We start from the raw sequence: 6,368 nt of genomic DNA, 5'->3' as shown, positions 1-6,368 counted from the left end.
CCAGGACCACCTCCAGACGCCTCAGCGAGCCCCGAAACGCACTCTAGTGAGGTTCCCCCAACGACCCCCAACGTAAACACTTAGAGCAATTTCACCCATTTTTCAACTTGCTCCCACCCAAGTACATGACCTCTCCCCGCACTCAGGGCTTCGCCCTGAGCACGGGGAACCCGCTCCCGGCTCGATCCGACCTTCCTAGCCGGAGCTGAAAATGAATGGGGGTCTATGGCAGCTATAGGAAGGGGAGGGGCTAGGGCCACCAAACTCACAGGGAACCTGGGGGGGCCCATGGGGAGTCTACACACCGAGTTTGGTCCCTGAGCCCTTATGGTTTTTGAGTTATTGAGCGTGAGCACTTTTTTGAAATGAATGGGTGTCTATGGCAGCTATGTCTTAGGAACCAGCCACTTCCACCAAATTCACAGGGTACCTGGGGGACCTCCTGGGATCCTCTGTGCCAAGTTTGGTCCACCTGGGACTTTTACTTTTTGAGTTATTGAGCGTGAGCACTTGAGATTTTTGGCTATCATCCTATATCCTAACCCTAACCCTAACCCTAACCCTAACCCTAACGTCCAAACCCTAACGTCCAAACCCTAAAGTCCAAACCCTAAAGTCCAAACCCTAAAGTCCAAACCCTAAAGTCCAAACCCTAAAGTCCAAACCCTAAAGTCCAAACCCTAAAGTCCAAACCCTAAAGTCCAAACCCTAAAGTCCAAACCCTAAAGTCCAAACCCTAAAGTCCAAACCCTAAAGTCCAACCCTAAAGTCCAAACCCTAAAGTCCAAACCCTAAAGTCCAAACCCTAAAGTCCAAACCCTAAAGTCCAAACCCTAAAGTCCAAACCCTAAAGTCCAAACCCTAAAGTCCAAACCCTAAAGTCCAAACCCTAAAGTCCAAACCCTAAAGTCCAAACCCTAAAGTCCAAACCCTAAAGTCCAAACCCTAAAGTCCAAACCCTAAAGTCCAAACCCTAAAGTCCAAACCCTAAAGTCCAAACCCTAAAGTCCAAACCCTAAAGTCCAAACCCTAAAGTCCAAACCCTAAAGTCCAAACCCTAAAGTCCAAACCCTAAAGTCCAAACCCTAAAGTCCAAACCCTAAAGTCCAAACCCTAAAGTCCAAACCCTAAAGTCCAAACCCTAAAGTCCAAACCCTAAAGTCCAAACCCTAAAGTCCAAACCCTAAAGTCCAAACCCTAAAGTCCAAACCCTAAAGTCCAAACCCTAAAGTCCAAACCCTAAAGTCCAAACCCTAAAGTCCAAACCCTAAAGTCCAAACCCTAAAGTCCAAACCCTAAAGTCCAAACCCTAAAGTCCAAACCCTAAAGTCCAAACCCTAAAGTCCAAACCCTAAAGTCCAAACCCTAAAGTCCAAACCCTAAGTCCAAACCCTAAAGTCCAAACCCTAAAGTCCAAACCCTAAAGTCCAAACCCTAAAGTCCAAACCCTAAAGTCCAAACCCTAAAGTCCAAACCCTAAAGTCCAAACCCTAAAGTCCAAACCCTAAAGTCCAAACCCTAAAGTCCAAACCCTAAAGTCCAAACCCTAAAGTCCAAACCCTAAAGTCCAAACCCTAAAGTCCAAACCCTAAAGTCCAAACCCTAAAGTCCAAACCCTAAAGTCCAAACCCTAAAGTCCAAACCCTAAAGTCCAAACCCTAAAGTCCAAACCCTAAAGACCAAACCCTAAAGAAAGGTTTTCCCAGGTCCACCTATTCCTTAAAATTGATTAAGTGTAATGTATAAATATATTTACAAAAAAGATTCTAAATCAATTTATGGCTTGTATATTAAATGTGGAATATATAATTTACATTCCTGTAGAGATTAATATTAACATTATAAATCTCTACCCACTTGTGTTTAAAACCTTTAGCCAAGTTTTTATCCATTTCATTTAGAAGTGCATAGAAATTGAACTTAACTTCCTATGAACAGGGATCCTCATTTGGCATGTACTCCACAATGCAAAATTCTACATGTAATTTTATTGTCCTGCCAGATTACAGCAAATATTGCTGGAGGGAATTTGACTAAGGTAAGAGAAGCACTTGATCCTGAATACTTTCTGGTAGGTTAAAAAAAATAAAAAAATCTGGAAGTAATTTTTTTGTCCAGATTGGTGCACAAGTTACATATTTTTAAAGTTTAACTATTTGTTTGCAATGTTCCTTAAAATAATTTACCAATATGTGAAAATAAGGAATTTAAGGTTTACAGTTAACACTTTGAATTCTTTTCATACAAAAATGTTAGGGTGTTATAAATTGCCACTGTTCTAAATGGTTAATTTCAATCTCTTCATAAGTTTAACATTAAATCACAATTTAAGATTTTAAATTTAAATTTAATTTAATTAAATTGTATATTGGGATGTTAGTTTTCCATTTACTACTATAGAGTAAACGGAACATTTTATTAAGTGTACTAAGATTTTTACTAGATTTTTCCAGAGCACTACTCTTTAAAGAGATGGAGCTACTGGGGTTAAATAGTGGCCAAAAAATTGACATTGAAGGTGCCAGTTAGAGATTTAGGATTAGCCAATACTTGGCAAAATGTACCACAAAGATCTGTGTGAGACATGAAGAGCATCATGCTATTTTTACATGGAAGCAGCTAAAAATGTGTTGGCTGAGCTTAACTGACTTTTCAGAGTGAAAATTGAATCCTTACTGCAACAGAAAGTGTCCATTGAAGCCCAGATGCCCATATGTAAAAGGTGGAAAACTTCAGCAATGCAATGCAGAGTTAAAGCGCATCACTAAAAATTAGGGTGCATTTTTATTTGCAAGGTGCTCTTCTAACAGGAAGATTACAATTGTTACAAGGCTGTTTACACATAACTATGAGCATACTACCATAAATGGAAAATTTTGTAAAGTAGGTTCAGAGTGAACTCAATGAAATGTCAATATGTTCAAAGATTGAAATTAACCATTTCGAACAGCAGCAATGAAGTCTGCTTAGAGGATTTTTACTGTTTAGGGAGATAGACCTTAGCCTCTACCTGTTAGCAGTACTTTGAATAGGCAACATTGCTAAAACAGTTACAGCTATGCTGTTTATCATTTTGTTTTGGAGCTCAGAAATAATCTGTTGAAATAAGAATTTTAAAGTAGCACAATAGTACATAAGTTAACTTTTAGGTTAAGATAAACTTAGATACAAATCCAAACTGGCACAGCTGGTGACTCTTTGAACTTACATAAATTTCTAATCAGAAAGCAGTCTTATACTCCTTAAGGAACATTTCAGACAGCGAGTGTATTGGCTATCAGGGCAATAAATTCTTTACTCAGGGTTGAATAGTTCAGGCAAACACTAAAACTATAGAAGTCTGTTCCAACATATAATCAAACATATTGGTATATTTCTTTAAGCATTAAAAAGTATGTTTTTAATTAGTTAGTTTAGATCCAAACTTATAGTCCTTATTTAGCATTACATTTTGTGCAAGCTTGGTTAAAAATACAAACTACTTTCTTGTTGAAGCATCTTGAGGCAGAGATAACGTTCCAGTTCCACGCTGTAAATCAGGTCGGAGCCTGGTACGGAGGTTGGGTCTCAGAGGTAATAAAATTAACATTAAGACAGCCCACACAAAGGAAAAGAACACACCTCCTAATGCATATATTTAAATGAGGAGAAATATGCAGTCTATAAAAAATGGTTTGTTTCACAACAGAGGTTGGAATCTCTTTGTGCTGAGTGAGAGTTTCCCGGAGGATGCATCTTCTGTTATTCTTTTGTTTTTTTTTTTACTCAGTTCTTTGTCTCTTTTGTAATGTCTTGGACTTTTGATAATCTAGGTGAGATGATTATTGTAACATTCTTCTTGCATTGATTTTCTCTGGATAAAACTCTGAATATCTGAAGTCTGACGTCGTATGATTGCTCTTTTCTCTCTGCACAATTACACAGACACACAAATTCAGGACAAAGAATTAATTAAAGAGCTAAATCAAGTTATTCCTCTTTTTAATTCTTAACAAATCCTAATGTGAAAAGAAACTGAGGAGTTTTGGATTTCATTAATTAATTGTGAAACTTGCCTGACATTTAAAATAAATCTCCTGATATGTTAATTTTTCTATCATGTCAAAAGATTTTTATTTGGGCTGATTGGGACCTAACCCTGTAATAATAATCCATGCCATGTTAGAGCTCAGATCATAGGAAGTTAAAGCTATTGACTTTAAGCTGAAGATTTTCTGAAATTAAAATTCTTTCCTTCTGCATTTCTAAGCTGTAGGACTGAATAGAGAATACCAGCTGGAGTGCATGTTGCTGTGTGTGTGTGTGTGAGGCTATTCCTCTAGAAGACTGGACTGCATTTAAGACTCCTGAGTCCTGGAGTCACCTTTCCCACGTGCTGTTCCTATAGGCGGAACCTGGGAAGGCTGATACGTACCGCGCCCCTGGTTTAAAAAACACACTGTCCGTTAACACCGCAAGGTGGAACCAGCATGCCCAGGAAGCAGAAGAGTTCTCCGTTGATTCTCTACTGGTCTGAGTTGAATCCTGGCAGCCTGCAAGTTCATTGACTCACCTTAACTTCTCAGTGCAGAGTGAACTGCACACCAGTAGATCTCCAACAGGTTGTTACAGAGACCAAGAAAGATGAGAAAAAGCAGAAATAGCAAGCTGTTGCCACCCAATGATCCTCCCAGGAAAAAAGAACCTGGACACCATCAAGCTGCTGCCTTCCAGATCTCCAGAGAACTGCTGGGATTCAAGCCACCAACCCTGAAATGAGAACAAAGAGCAATTCTAGTGCCATCATACACCGCAAGACCTCTAGAATGCTCGTTATTTGTGGTCCAAGAAAATGCATGATCACATTCACAAAAGGACGCCACTTACCGAAAGCTGTCAGTAGGGGAGTCTGCAGCAGGTAGCAGTTCAACAATCCCACCCCATTCTGACTCATGGTGCTGATTTTCTACATGTTTCCAAGATCATTTTCAGACATCAAAGTCCACGGATGATATTCAGAACTGTGTTTAACACTCATTTCTGCAACCAAGCAGAAGTTCAGAGATGAGATGTTCAAGTTTGGCTGTGATTTATTTAAAAAATAAACTGATGTTAGGGATAGTACCAGCGAGGAAATTCCTAGCCAGTTTTTGATTAGGCTGAAAAATGAATGGAAGTCTATAGGAGCTATATGAAGACAGTGAGCTAGGACTACCAGGCTCACTGAGGGCTGGAGGGCGTATGCATAACAAGTTTGGTAAATTGAGCACTTATACTTTTTTAGTTATTTTGAATGAGCAATTTTTAGAATAATGGGAAATAACAGCTGCTATGGTAAAGAAATGAGCTACTCCCACCAAACTTGGAGAATATGTTTGATGATCCGACCAATTTTTGTTTTCCAGCTGGAAAACAAAAGACTCCAAGTGCCCCATCGATCAAGCGGGCTTTTATTCCTGTGTGCCCTAACCCAGCACTGTTTGAGTGCAACAGTAGAAATCACTCCTGAGCAGTGAGTGAAGCATGGAGTAATGCTGTTTCAGGCTTTCTTTGGCCATTCACCTCCACCACATGCAGGAGGTGAACTATCTGGGGTCTGCCTCAGAGAAAGTACTCATGTAAATACTGCTGCACCTCCACTTATAGGAAGAAGGTAGGAAAACAAGCACTCACCTGCAGCCCTGTGAATCCAACTGTAACACCTACATATGAATCTCTACATGAAGCTGTTTAAAGGTCATTGATGGGTGACTTTTGAAAATATCTCTGCTAATTTCCTAATGGAACTACATCAAAGTTTATCCTAAATAGAAACGAGTTACTGTGTCTTATCAAGTAAATGTTTAAGTTCATACTCTTGTGAATTTTCCAAATCTATTTTTATGAAGTGGCTTTTAATTTGAAAAAGATTCTACACCAGGGCTAATCAAATTCAGGCCTAATGGGTCAGTTGATGTTTCCTCTTTCCAACACACTTGAATGAAATAGTTGAATCCTGAGTGGTGAGTTAAGTTTTCAGAACCCTTCTATGAATATCATCGTCACTCATGTGTGTTGAAAACAGACATTCATCTAAAACCTGCTGATTCTGGCACATGTAGAAACAAGTGCCTGACAAAAGTGCGATATAAATAAAATTACCCTGAAGGCTTGGGGTTGACGTTCCCTGGTCTAAACTTTGAACTTAACCAGATCAACATTGCCTGAGCTCATGGTCTGTTGACGGGTTTGGTTCAGTGGTCCATCTATTTAACAAAAGATAATTGCTGTCAGGAGTGCTATTATCTAATCCCAAAGAGCTACCATGTTTATATGCATCCCTGCTCCAACATGTCTGGTTCAAGTTCATGGTTTATTAAAGTTCTTGGTTTATTAGCAGACCTCTGAAG

Source organism: Poeciliopsis prolifica, unplaced genomic scaffold, assembly GCF_027474105.1.
Source record: "Poeciliopsis prolifica strain line A6 unplaced genomic scaffold, Auburn_PproV2 SCAFFOLD142, whole genome shotgun sequence".
Lineage (NCBI taxonomy): Eukaryota > Metazoa > Chordata > Actinopteri > Cyprinodontiformes > Poeciliidae > Poeciliopsis > Poeciliopsis prolifica.
This window is presented reverse-complemented; position numbering follows the sequence as displayed.